This window comes from Narcine bancroftii, chromosome 13 (genome assembly GCF_036971445.1).
Source record: "Narcine bancroftii isolate sNarBan1 chromosome 13, sNarBan1.hap1, whole genome shotgun sequence".
Lineage (NCBI taxonomy): Eukaryota > Metazoa > Chordata > Chondrichthyes > Torpediniformes > Narcinidae > Narcine > Narcine bancroftii.
In genome coordinates, this window is record NC_091481.1 from 33,579,504 (window position 1) to 33,594,191 (window position 14,688).

General features: G+C 45.7%; 1 protein-coding gene across 6 annotated transcripts in view; it reads right to left on the reverse strand.

Moving 5' to 3' along the window:
- sox5 (SRY-box transcription factor 5) overlaps window positions 1-14,688 on the reverse strand; it is a 418,360-nt gene that overhangs the window by 89,091 nt on the left and 314,581 nt on the right. The gene's annotated exons all lie outside the window — the stretch shown is intronic.

Below are 14,688 nucleotides of genomic sequence, written 5' to 3' on the forward strand. Positions count from 1 at the left end.
ACATTTCTGTTGACAGCTGAGTGCTATGTTCTGCAATTCATTACAACTACAATAAGTATGGGATGTCAGAAACAGAGAAATTAAAGAATGGGAAATGCCGGAAATCTGGATTAAAAATCCAGCAGCGCAACAGTTAACACAACACTCTTGCAGTACCAGTGACCCAGGATTGAATCCAACGATGTCTTTAAGGGGTTTGTACATTCTCCCCGTATCTGCGTGTGTTTCCTCTGAGTGCTCCAGTTCCCTCTCACGATACAAAGACAAATGGTCTTAGAAGGTTAATTGGTTACAAGAGATTTTTTAAAAATTTAGACATACAGCCCTGCCACAGGCCATTTCGGCCCACGAATCCGTGCCACACAATTAATACCCCGGTATGTTTTGAATGGTGGGAGGAAACCCACGTAGACACAAGGAGAACGTACAAACTCCTTACAGACAGCGTGGGATTCCCAGTCCAGTCCCAATTGCTGGCACTGTAAAGGCGTTGCGGTAATGCTACGCCAAGAGTGCTGCCCACTTAGGCAGTGTGGGCTTGGATACTGGAAGTCCCTGTAACTGTACTACATCTGTGAATCGTTTAAATGGTCAGGCAGTATTTGTTGGAAGAGAAACAGCTAACGTTTTGCATCCACAGCCCTTCATCAGGCCTGAGAAAAAGAGAAAAAACTCAGTAAGATCGTCGAAAAGGTGGGGGGAGAGAAAGTCAGAATGGAGGACACTTTCTTCACTTGTCCTGGGTTACATTTTCTCAAGAAAGCTGCTAGCCTTTCTAGGTGTTCAGTTGAAGCCTCTGCTTGCAGAGCACAAAATAGACCTGACAGAGGCTGAAGCATCAAAGGTATCGACCCACAGATGGAATATCCAACCGAGACCATGGCTGCGATCAAACTTCACCATGGTCCTGGCCAAGACCAGCTCCATTGCTGGAGCAGAGATCGACAAACTATTACCACAACTCCATTTGTGGGACCTTGCTGTGTTTAAACTAGCTAGCATGTTTCTTAAATCACAACTGTGGTCAGCTTTTTTTTTTGGTCGGTGAGCTACTTTGATGTATCCCGAGGGTATAAATGGCAGTTCCTAAGTGCAGGTTGGAGACATATAAATGAATGGTTTTTCAGGTGACAAGCCACCATTTACTCAAACACCAAAAGTGGATGTTTCCGACAATCTGAAATTTGTTTAAGTAAATAGTTATTTTGGCTGAATCAGTTCAAACATTACCAGATTATAATGGATGTCATTGAAAGATACAGATAATTATCTGATAAATCTATTCATTAATGTGTACCTCCAAGAACAGGGACATTAATAGAATCATTTAAGAATGTAAATGTGTTACCATCAGTGTATAATTTACCTTCATTGTCATATTTTAGTGATCCAAACATTCCACATTAACCCCCAGACCCTCTGATTTCAGTGGAGAACTCCATTAAGGTTGTGTTCTATCTCTCTTGAACTTTCCAACTATTGCCACCAAGCCAGTGTTACAAAAAAATATCAGAGGTGTCACTGATTCGGTGACTTTGGACAGCGCAGTTGCTGTAGCGGTTAGCGCCACGCCTTTATAATGCCAGCAGTTGGGACCGGGCTTCGAATCCTGCGCTGTCTGTAAGGAGTTTGTCTGTTCTCTCCGGGTCCGCCTGGGTTTTCCCTGGGGGCTCTGATTTCCTCCCACTGGTTGAATCGTACTGGGGTTGTAGGTTCATTGGGACTGGTGGGCCGAAATGGCCTGTTACTGTGCTGGACATCTAAATTAAAATCTTTAAAATTAAATTAACTTTATATTGATTGTATAAAACTGAATTGGAGAGATATGCTGCACAGGAAAAAAGACCCTTCAGCCCATCAAACCCATGCTGACCATCCACCACTCATTTACACTAATCCAACATTCTCATCAGCTGCCCCCAAATTCCATTGCTCACCTACACACAAGTGATTATTTCCAGTGGCCAATTAATCAACCAGGCTGGAGAACCCATTGGAACCCTACGTGGACAGAGGGGGAGATTGTGCAAAGCAGGCAGTAAATGCACCTGGGGTCAGATCCTGCCAACTCTGCCCCTTCCCTCAGCTGGCCTGTCGCCATTTTGGAAGTCAGGAGGTGAGACCGTGCAGCACATGTTCGCAAGGAAGAAACGAGCTCAGCAAACAACCCAAACGTTTGCCTGTGTGGTACCTGGGAAGAAATTAGTTAAGCAGGAAGATGCTGGAGTAGAGAGCAATGCACAAAAGCGCTGGAGAAATTCAGCAGGTCACGCAGCTTCCTGAGGCTGTTGGCATTTCAGGCCTGAGCCCTTCATCAGGAAAGTGGAAAGCCTGGTCAATTTAAAAAAGTCGGGGGGTGGGGGGGGCGGGGAAGGAGCACAGGTGGATAGAAGTCAAATGGTAGAAGATGTATTACTATTGGTTACCATCTGTGTGTATGTCTAGGCTTCCTCCATGCTGACGGAACCAGTGACCCCTCCCCTTGGAACCCCCTAATAAAGGCGGTTACGCCCAGACCTCTCCCCCAATACGAGCTCTGGACTCAGGCTATGCAACATACAGTTTTAAGTAATTAAAAGCCTATCGTTCTGGTAGCTTCTAGTTATTGGTTAATTGATTGTGCAGCAGAAGAGATTTTTTAAAATCTGAGAAGGGATGGTGGGGGAGACAGCTAAGAAGAGCAGCTCTCTGAGTGGAGAGGAAGGGAGCGTGGAACTACAGGAATAGAAACAGAAGGGTAGGGAAAGAGAGAGCCCAGGGGGCGGTTTGACAGATCAGCACACATTCATGGGGAAGCAATAAGCCTGACAAATGTCTTAAACCTTTGGCCACTCTTGCAATCGGAAAGTAATGAGTTAGTAATGAGTCACTGGTGTTGTACAACAGGTCAAAGATGCAAGTAAGTGATCATAGAATCACTTCGATTTTTCCTCATGTTGTATTATCACTTCACTAAAATTATCAACTTTAATGTGTTTACATAGCTCCTTCAGTGTAATCCAGTTCAAGTCCATTATCAATGGCCGGACATAGATAACGAGTCATAACAGCATTTCTCTCAACCATGGTGCTCATTCATAGACACAAAACACACAGTGTGTAGCAGCCCGCAAACTGGGAGGTGACCCAGTACACAAGATGGCTGATGAACGCAATGACCGCGCAAACCCTTGAGGGCCACTCGCACGGCCAGGAAGCCACGATCAACGGCTGGAACGTTGACCAATCCTGGCGTCAACAGCGGGGCGAGAATGTAAGCAGAGCTGTTGGTGCAATAAACCGATTCCTTGAGTGTGCATCATTCTTTCCACACTTCACAGTCATGCTACAAGTGCATAACAATCACCCATATACATAAAGATATAACATAAAATAAATATAAAGAAATATCTTGGAATCATTTACTCTGTTACAGGATACCGCTCCTCAATTTCCTAGCCTGCGGGAGGAAGTTATTTCCCAGCCTGGCAGCCCTGATTTTTATGCCTGTACCACCTTCCTGATGGTAGTGGGTCAAAAATACTGGGTGATGAATGAACCCTCAATAATTAGTTAAGCCCTATTTAAACAATGCTGCTGGTAAATGTTGGCAATAGAAGAAAGGGAGACCCCAGTGACCTTCACAAATATTAATGAATTTATTGTCATACACATTGGACAGTGCCCTCAAATTCTCACTTGCTTGCAGCAGGTACTTGTAAAGAAAATCTGCAAGAGTAAACTCATTGAATTAAATTAGTAGTCAGACTTTATAGGATATTTCACATAAAGGAGAGGCTAAGACAAAAAAAAGGCAGTTTTTCAAGGAATATTTTAAATGATGGGGGAGAGGTTAGGAGCAGAAAGGTTTTTGAAGGGAATTCTGGAACTCAGAGCTGATCCACATGGTCAATCAAACGAGTTGGTTTGTACAGTTGTACTCACGTAACATCTCTCTCTCTCTCTCTCTCTCTCTCTCTCTGTTCCACTTCTGATTCTCTACATGACAAACATGTGGCAGATTTATAGCCCAAAGAGGAAAAATTCACTTAAGGAAATGGTGTTTGTGTCCACTCTTGCAGTTTGCCGAAGAGGCTTGACACAAGTGTCTGTTGAGCTGAGGTGAGCATGCCATGTTTAAATTTAGACTTACAGCATGGTAACTGGTCCTTCCAGCCCACGGGCCCTTGCTGCCCAATTTACCTACAACTCCCGTTCGTTTTAACCCACACAGACACGGGGAGAATGTACAAACTTTTACAGACAGGGCCAGATTCGAACCCAAGTTGCTGATGCTATAATAGCATTGCGCTATTATGCTAAGCACGTCACCCAAGCAAAAGTCCAGGTTCCGTGAAATGGAAGCCCATGATGGGTTTTGGGTGGGCCAGGGCTTTGCTTCACCTTCTCCGGACTTCTGAGGCAAACTGCTGAGCCCAAACCTTGAGTCATAGGCTTCCACAGCTTAGAAACAGGTCCTTTTGCCCAACATGTTCTCGTAGTCTTGTTTGGCACGTATCCCTCTCATTCCTTCCTCTTCAAGTACCAATCTAAATTTGTTTTGAATGTTAAATGGTCCCCACTTCTAAAACTTCCTCTGGCATGCACTCACCACCCACCCTGAGAATAAATTGCCTTTCAGGTCCCTTTGAAATCTTTCTCCTTGCTTCTTACATCTATGCCTTCTAGCGTTAGATTCACCTCTTGTGGGAAAGAGGCTTTGACGATTTTCTTCTGAGCTAAATTCTTCTGTCCCTGCTGTTTCCACTAATTGAAGGTGAGATGAGCAAACACTTCTTCCACACACACTGGGCTCCTGATCAATGGTGCCAGCAAAGCTGAGATGCCTAATTATGCCAAGGGTTCTGAGAATTCAGAAGTAAAGATCGTAGATGCTGATGGGACTTAAAGATATACCATGGACACCAATTATATGGCGAAGGTTATGTTTGGCCTGGAAGTCAGCCTGAAGAAAACTGAGGTCCTCCATCAGCCAGCTCCCCACCATGACTACCAGCCCCCCCACATCTCCATCGGGCACACAAAACTCAAAACGGTCAACCAGTTTACCTATCTCGGCTGCACCATTTCATCAGATGCAAGGATCGACAATGAGATAGACAACAGACTCGCCAAGGCAAATAGCGCCTTTGGAAGACTACACAAAAGAGTCTGGAAAAACAACCAACTGAAAAACCTCACAAAGATAAGCGTATACAGAGCCGTTGTCATACCCACACTCCTGTTCGGCTCCGAATCATGGGTCCTCTACCGGCAACACCTACGGCTCCTAGAACGCTTCCACCAGCGTTGTCTCCGCTCCATCCTCAACATCCATTGGAGCGCTTACATCCCGTCGAAGTACTCGAGATGGCAGAGGTCGACAGCATCGAGTCCACGCTGCTGAAGATCCAGCTGCGCTGGATGGGTCACGTCTCCAGAATGGAGGACCATCGCCTTCCCAAGATCGTGTTATATGGCGAGCTCTCCACTGGCCACCGTGACAGAGGTGCACCAAAGAAAAGGTACAAGGACTGCCTAAAGAAATCTCTTGGTGCCTGCCACATTGACCACCGCCAGTGGGCTGATAACGCCTCAAACCGTGCATCTTGGCGCATCACAGTTTGGCGGGCAGCAACCTCCTTTGAAGAAGACCGCAGAGCCCACCTCACTGACAAAAGGCAAAGGAGGAAAAACCCAACACCCAACCCCAACCAACCAATTTTCCCCTGCAACCGCTGCAATCGTGTCTGCCTGTCCCGCATCGGACTTGTCAGCCACAAACGAGCCTGCAGCTGACGTGGACTTTTTACCCCCTCCATAAATCTTCGTCCGCGAAGCCAAGCCAAAGAGAAGAAAGAAGATAAACAATTACTAATGGAAAGCATGATCCAGTAGAGATATAGGAGATTATAGAGGGAGGGAGGGTGTATTTATTCTGCTTTCACCTTTCAGGTGATCATTAAGGACTTCACCTCCTCACCTCCTGAAGTTTAAATGCACTGCAGTTAGACCTTCTTTACGTCTCATCAAGCCATTGATCACATGTCTGAAAATGTAATTACGTTGTTGAGAGTTGGCAAAATGTAATGGCTTAATAATACCTCCATCCTGCCTGTCCTTCCCCAAAACGGAGATTTTGGAGCTTTTCTCTGTTATGCACCTTGTTGCCCTTGAGTCGTATTGGTCAGAACTGAGCAGATGGTTTGGGATCAGAGCTTAGTTTGATCACAAGTGACCTTGAATTAAGATCCTTTGTTTTGGCCTTATCAATATCAAATGATTTGTTAGGGAATCCAGCGTGACCCCTCCTTCTCTTTTCCATCCGGTGAAGACCAGCATCATCCTGCCCACTTCAAATATCTTGTCCACCCAATGTTGTCATTTCTGCATCTAAATCTACCGCTTCTCCATTTTTGGTGTAGGCGACGGGTTTGGTCAGTCCGTATCACGCTTCAGAACTCAAGGGATTAGAAACATGATGGCCCCGATGTGAAGCACAAAGGCTTTCTACCTAGAATTCCCAATCAAGCAGAGGTAACTCACCATTTTCTCCCCTAACCAAAATAGCTTCCTATTCGCACGTCTTGCCATCATTTCCATTAACCTAAAAAAGTTAATCCTGCTTCTCTATCCCCAGATGCTCTCGGACCTGCAGAGTTATCAGTTATTTTCCAATGATTTTTTTCACCTCAAAAGCCCTTGGTTCAAAACATTATCCTTTTGCAATGTGAAACAGGACATCTACAATTTGAAGTACGGGGTGCAACATTATGACCCAAGGAACTGGGCTCAGTGAGGCTGTAATGCAGACTCACAATGTCCAAGGATACTGCATAAAAATGGAATAGAATGGGCCTCTTTTCCCATGACTCCAGAAACATGGAAGGGGATGGCACTAAGACCTATAAGATATTCGAAGAACTGAGTGTAGCAGATGCTGACAGGCTGTTTCCACAGGCTAGAGACTCTAAAGCCACAGGATCAGGCTGGGAAGAAGAAATATCACTTCACGCAGAAAAGTTCAAACCGTGGCATTCTTAACACAGAGGATTGCAAATCCAAGACTAAGATTGATAGATCAGAATCAGAATCAGAATTTTATTGTCATGAACAAGTCATGAAATTCGATGTTTTGTGGCAGCGTCACAGTCCAAACATTCATATTATAACTATAGTACAACATTACTCTAAAAAAATTTAAATGTCTTTGGTTCATTGATTATTCAGGAATCTGATGGCAGTGGGGAAGTAGCCATCCTTGTACAATTGAGTGCTCCTGTATCTCCATCCTGATGGTAGCAGAGTGAAGAGGGCATGGCCTGGGTGGTGGGAGTCTTTGAGGACAGAGGCTGCAGTTTTAAGACACCACCTCATGTAAATGTCCTTGATGAAGTGAAGTCTGGTGCCTGCAATGTCGCAAGCTGAGTTAACAACCTTATTCTTGTCCTGAGAGTTGGCGCCTCCATACAAGGCAGTGATGCAACCAGCCAGAATGCTCTCCACGGTGCACAGGTAGAAGTTTAAGAGAGTCTTCGGTGACATACATACATTTCCTCAGCCACCTCACAAAGCCGCTGGCGAGCCTTCTTTGTGATTACATCAACATGGAGGCTCCAGGACAGTTCCTCGGAAATGTTGACACCAAGAAATTTGAAGTTCTTGACCCTCTCTACTACTGAGCCCTCGATGAGGACTGAGTCATGTTCCCCTGACTTAAGTCTACAATCATCTCCTTGGTTGTGCTGACATTGAGCGCAAGGTTGTTGCCGTGACACCATTCAACGAGCTGACCTATCTCCCTCCTGAAGGCTTCCTCATTGCCATTTGTTGGCTTCCAGGGAAATCTAGGGCTTTACATGGGAATAGTATGAGAAATTCTCGCTGATGTTCAAGTTCAGTTTTGACTGCATTGAGGAGGTGAAGTCCTTACTGATCAACTTAAAGGTGAAAGGAGAAAAAATACACCCTCCCTCTATAATCTCCTATTGGATCATCCTTTCCATCAGTAATTGTTTATAGAGCCATAATGATTACAGCGGGATGTTGGGACATTTCCTGCTCCAGTAGCAAAAGCATCAGAGCCATCACAGGCTTCGACCTCCCATCCCTTGCGGACATGCATGTGAGGCGCTGCCTCAAGAAGGCAGCCAGCATCATAAAGGACCCCCATCACCCTGGTCACAACCTCTTGCCTAGGTTCAAGAAGTTTATTTCCAACAGCCATCAGGCTCTTGAAGCTCCCTTTGTGACACTAATCAGGGACACCACAAATGAACTGTCTACACTATTGCTGTCACTTTTTTGATTGCATGAAGATAACTGAGTATTTATTATCGATGTGCTTTTCTTGTGTTTATTGTCTCTCCTTAATTCAATTAAGTCTACAATTGTAATTGATTTTTGTTGCCTTTGCAATTTTTCTTTACAAAGGACTGTTCAATTGCAGCTTGTAAGAATTTCAGTTCATGTGCACATTGCACAATGTATATGGCAATAAACATCATGATTATTCAGGTTCTTATGTTCCTGTAGCTCTGTCTGGGAGGTGTCAAGGGACGTGAGGCCCAAGAGTGACGCCTAGGGTGTGACATTAGGTGTGAAAAGTCTGGAATGTGATATCTGGAGAGTAGAACTTGTCCGTTACTCTTTTGAAGCTTCTAACAAATCACTTGCGGCCTTTCTCCCAGTAATTTGGTGTCCATTGTTTCGCTGGGACAGCGACACTGCATGGTGCACTGTATCGGCTCAAAGGGCAGGAGTTAAGGGAAGAAAGCCATTGAGCTCAGCTCGGGCGCCACTCTAGTGATTCAGCATGAAGACGAGAGAGGGAATGACCAGGGGAAGTCACTTCATCTCTCCACGGCCGAAAGGGAACCCTGGAGTCAATCCGTAGACAGCAAAAGATGGCCGGTTTCGTGCTTGAACCCCCTTCCCCGGGAATCTCAATATGAAAGGTGTCCGGCCCAGAGTGCTGACCACCTATTGCTTTCCATGGATTCTGCCTGACCCGCTCCCTGAAGACTCCCTGATCCTGGGCTTTGTGAGTTGCTCGCGTTTTCCGGCATCTTGTTTACCAAACAGCAAGCGAACTGGTTTGTGGACGAGTGAAGGGACCTAACTGTCCTTTCAGAGGAAACGTTACGGATGGAAATAAAGAAAGGAAGAAATCATTTAAAAAAAAAAGATTTTACAACATAAGTAACCACAGATGTTAGAATCTAGAGCAAAAGGCAATGTTTTACAATTTTAAATGTATCGACATAGCAAGGCAGAAGCACATTGTGACCAGTGCTGACGATTTACACCCAATTAATCTACCAACCCCCTGGGAGGATACTGGAGCACCCAGAGAAGCCCCACGCAGGCAAAGAGAGAGCGTACAAACTTCTTACGGAGAGCGCTGGATCTGTACCAGGGTTGCTTGAACTGTAATAACGTCGCACTAACCATGCCACCCACTGCTGGAGCAACTCAGTGGGTCGAGCGCCATCAGTGAGAACCAGAATGGTTGATGTTTTGGGCTGGAACCCTTTGTCACGGCTGAGGGTGCGGGGGAGGGGGGAGGGAGGGCGGGAATGAAGACCGGGTGGAAGGAGTTGAGGCAGAGGCCAGTAGAGATTGCCGTACCAACCAGGGAGGGGTGATGGATAACGAGTGGATGCCATTGGGAGGCAGAAGGACAAGTGCCAAATGAAGGGAGAGAGAAGCAAGAGGTAACAAAAGAGGGTCAGGTGGAGGAAGGTGAGTCATATAAGGTGAATCCAGAGATAGTTGTTGGAGAGTGATGTGGTAACCAGTGCTGAACGTTAACCAACCACATCACGAATTATTATACATTCACTGATGCATTGCAATTTAGCTAATCTTTGAATAATTTATAGAATACTCTATTTTTAATTAATTTAACCATTAAAAAAAGACTTTGAAAATATGGGATGGGACAGTGGCACATTAATTAGAGTGGCTGCCTCTCAGTTCCCCGGTTCAATCCTGACCTCTGACTCTGTGTGTTTGGAGTTTGCACATTCTCCATTTGTGTTTTGTCTGGTTCCTCCTTTTTCTCAACTGAACAGGTTGTCTGGTTAATTGGCCCCTGTGAATTACCCCTGGTGGCAGGATCTGCGGGGGCGGGGGTTTATGGGAAGGCGCGGAAAACAAAATAGGACGAGCACGCTTTTAGTGTAAACGGTCAGCCCGGACCCAGCGGGCGGAAAGACCTCCTGCCATGCGCGGGTCTGTACAATCCACCAACATGGGCAGGAGGCCAGATTAAAACCATGGAGATCAAAACTTATGGCTCGAAAGAAAATCTATCCTCCCCTTTTCATTGCACATTTTAAACAATAGACATGACACCTTCCAAATGCCTCAGGGGGCTGACCTTTGAACCTCGGTGGCTAAACTGCCTTCTTTTGTTCCATTTGGCTTCACATGGCATGGTGCCAATTGTGATTTATACGGTGCCTAATTGGCCAGACGGAATGACGGATGGTCTTTCAATAAAACACCACAGGCAAAAGAGGTAGATAAAAACAGCGCGCCTTTGCACCTTGCCTCCAAAGTTGCCAAGTTTTCAATCATCGTCCCTAGGTCACTGATTTTTTTTTTGTTGCACAGAATCCAAGGGCTCGCGCAGAGTTGGAGCTCGGCACAACAGTGCGGCACTAAGAGCTTGCCAAAGCCCTCGGACGTATCAGCACTCAGACATTAAACGAAGGACCATCTGCCCCCTTTGAAGCGTTTGCACATGATGCCAGAAAGTGCCGGAGATTTTTCTCCACAAGCTCCAGCCCGACATCTATCGCTCAAACATTATCAGAGGATAGATTATCTTGTTGTAATCACATCAATGTCTCAGAGACACTCTCGTTCACTACCACAATTCATCCATTAACCCTTTGGACTCCATGTCCCAGTTTTAAGGGACTACTAACAAGTGCATATACTCTATGTTATGGTTTTCCAGGACTGGTTTTATACCCAACCTGTACTGATGTTCATTCTGTAAAGGTTTACCCATGGGCTGAGTTTGGAGTATAGATTATGAAAGGTAACAATGGTTGGGGTCGAAAGCATTAAAATCAATGCTTTATTTGTAGTTGCAAATCACCTTGGGTAGAGCTACAGATTCTTTAACATTACTGCCCCATTGTGGAAGCGTGTCATCAGTATCAGAAAGGTCCTGGAATCATTTGCCATTTTTGCGTTTAATGACAAATAATGGCTTCTATAATCCAGTTTTGGGCATTTCCTTGATGAGCACCCGGTCGGCCCAGTTGGTGTAGCAGTTAGCGTGACACAGTTACAGTGCCAGCGATCAAGACCGGGGTTTGAATCCCGTGTTGTCTGGAAGGTTTCCTCCGGCTACTCCGGTTTCCTCCCACTGTTCAAAACATAGCAGAGCTGTAGAATGAAGGTGGGTAATTGAGCAATGCGGGCTCGTGGGCCGAAAGGGCCCGTTACCTGTCTAAAATTTAAAATCTAAAAATGTACAGATTACTATCTATTTACTTGCCACAAGAGCTCATAGAAGGTCTGCATTGGCATCCGCCCATTGGGCTGCAAAGGGTTAAGGCCCAGTTTCAAAGTACCAGCCCGGCATATCATTTCTACAAACTCCCCACCTTGTGCTTGCCATTCAAAGGAGCAGTGCATGCGTCACAAATCACAGTTAACAGCAGCATGTCCAGATGCTGCTATTGAGGTAAATTCATTGCATTCCTTGACTCAAGCGACTGTATTAAGCACTGGCTGATCTGTTCTTCGCAAGCCAATCCACGCACAGAAGAGTAATCTATTACAATATGTTCCAACATCTGCCTCCCCATATGATGCATGAACTCTTCGAATGACCCTCTTTAAACAGCACCCGCATTTCTGTTCATTGCAGGAGAGGGATGAGCAGGGTCCTCAGCTCATCATCAGGTCATCAGTCAGTAAATATATCTCCATTCAAAACTGGGCTTGCACACGCACTGCCTGAATCCCTATCAGTCCCAAGCATAATGCTCTCGTCATTGATTTTTCAATGGCCAGAACGTCAGTTGGCTGTCTTCTCCTTCCTCTTTCACATACAGTGTACTTCTGTCCCTCTCTCTCTTTCCCTATTTATTAACTCAGTGGGAGAGGGCTTGTCATTCACCATGTCAGCAAGAGACATGTGGTATGTGTAAAGGCTGACCTGCTCCCTGCCTGTGACGAGGTTCTCAGGTCAACCTCCTGAATGATGTCCCTTCAAGGCTCCCCGTGAGGCAAACTGTAGCTAATTTATTATCAATCAGGTGCCTGCCACAATCAACCTTTCTTAGCTTGTTGCGATCAAAGCCTGGTGCAAGAGGAAGTGGGCTTCCCAATCTAACTGCTAATGTTTTAAAAAGGCCATAAACTTTTGGCCTTTTTTCCTGAATTAAAAGAACTTCAAAACTACACCTTACTATATTACCATGTATTCTCCCACATGTCTTTAGCCATTTTCAGGTGTTCAGATGCCGATAATGCGCCGGCAGATGCAGCTGGGAGGTGTGCAGCTGGGACGTTCAGGTGGCCGTGGAGAAGACGCCCTTCTGTCACCTGAACATGCCAGCTGAAGGAGAGCCGCGTCCGAGCGAACACTGGCACCAGTGCACTGTCTGTCTCCTGTGAGCATATTTAGGAAACTCGCTTCTGTACCTAGAGAGAAACACTTCACTGATCTCACCCAACAGGGAGACCACTTTAATAAAGCATACACGAATACATTTGTAGAAAGCAAAGGATGGCGAAAGAGACTTTTCAAAAAAAAAGAAAATACAAACTTTTTTCGAAGTGCTGTCTCTGTATTGCGTATATCAGAGTCCATCCACGCTGCTGAAGATCCAGCTGCGCTGGGTGGGTCACGTCTCCAGAATGGAGGACCATCGCCTTCCCAAGATCGTGTTATATGGCGAGCTCTCCACTGGCCACCGTGACAGAGGTGCACCAAAGAAAAGGTACAAGGACTGCCTAAAGAAATCTCTTGGTGCCTGCCACATTGACCACCGCCAGTGGGCTGATATCACCTCAAACCGTGCATCTTGGCGCATCACAGTTTAGCGGGCAGCAACCTCCTTTGAAGAAGACCTCACTGACAAAAGGCAAAGGAGGAAAAACCCAACACCCAACCCCAACCAACCAATTTTCCCCTGCAACCGCTGCAACCGTGTCTGCCTGTCCCGCATCGGACTTGTCAGCCACAAACGAGCCTGCAGCTGACGTGGACATTTACCCCCTCCATAAATCTTCATCCGCGAAGCCAAGCCAAAGAAAGATATCAGAGTACTTCTGTTCTTGTGGTAATGAATGGATGGCCATCACTAACGTAAGTAAATCAGATTACATTGTAGAGAGTTCATTATTTCTTGACAGTTTTCTTAATTGCATTGAAATGTCTTGTAAGTACATGCACCATTAGTAGACCCCAGGTTTCTGTAGTTATTGCTGCATTCGCTTTCAGGTGCAGCGGTGCATGTTCCGAGCCGGAGAATGTACCTACCTGAGGAGGGTTGGGTAAGTGCTCCTCCTGGCCGGGTTCTCCACTTTCAGGTGGCCATCCGGCAGCCACATTGGGGTAGAATAGGCGGCTTTACAGTTGGGTATTCTGACCACCTGAAAGCGGCTATTGAAAGTTAAGCTTGTTTTGCATTCTCCCTTGCTCTGTAAATATGTGCAAATGGCAGACACTCGTGCAGTTAATGCAGAATTAATGGCACCAGAGCCAATTCCACCTGGTTCCACATGCTGGAGTTGCGAGTGCCAGTTCCAACACTGATCAGAAATCACCTCTTCTGCGTGTGCTAAATCAGTAAGACCTTCCCAGAATGAACTGAAAAGGGCAGATATGTCCACTGATCTGGAAGCACTGCAGGGGAGGGGGAGGGGGTCGGGGTGGCGGGGGGGTGGGGGGGCGTGGAAAGATGCAAACTAAAAATAGGAATAGAAGTCTTCTAAGATTTATACTGGATGTGTTTTTTTTTAATTTTAAATTTAGACATACAACACTGTAACAGGCAATTTCAGCCCACCAGTCTGTGCCGCCCAATTTACACCCAGTTTAACTTACACCCCCGGTACGTTTTGAACAGCGGAAGGAAATCGGAGCCCCCGGTGGAAAACCCATGCAGACACGGGGAGGACGTACAAACTCCTTAGAGACAGCGAGGGATTCGAACCCTTGTCCCGATCGCTTGGCGCTGTAAAGGGGGTGCACTAACCGTGTTTCTGGAAGTTATAGATGTTTGATGGTCAGAGCTGACGAGGCACCAAAAAGGATTTGTTTCTGTGCTCTGTGGCAAAACTGCTCAAATGGATGATTTCTGCCCTTATTATTGACTATTACCAAATACTGTGTGTAATAAAAACTTCTGAACCCTTGTCTCCCGTTTGATTCATTTATCGTGCTTATCATGTGTCAGATACAGCGAGACTTTATTGCCCATGACCCGGAAAGAACAATTTTCCATTTGTTTATCATGTTTCACATCCTCAGATCACACCAAAAGCATTCCACAGCCCATAATGTATTTCTGAAGAGGACTCGCTGTTTGATTTAGAGGCAAATGAACCAGCCAAACCGTACAAGGTCCCACAAACAATAAAGAGATCAATGATGACATAATCTGCCAATTAGTGCTGTTCGGTTGAAGATAAATCATGATTGGGAGAAATCCCTAAGTCCTTTCCAAATCGTGC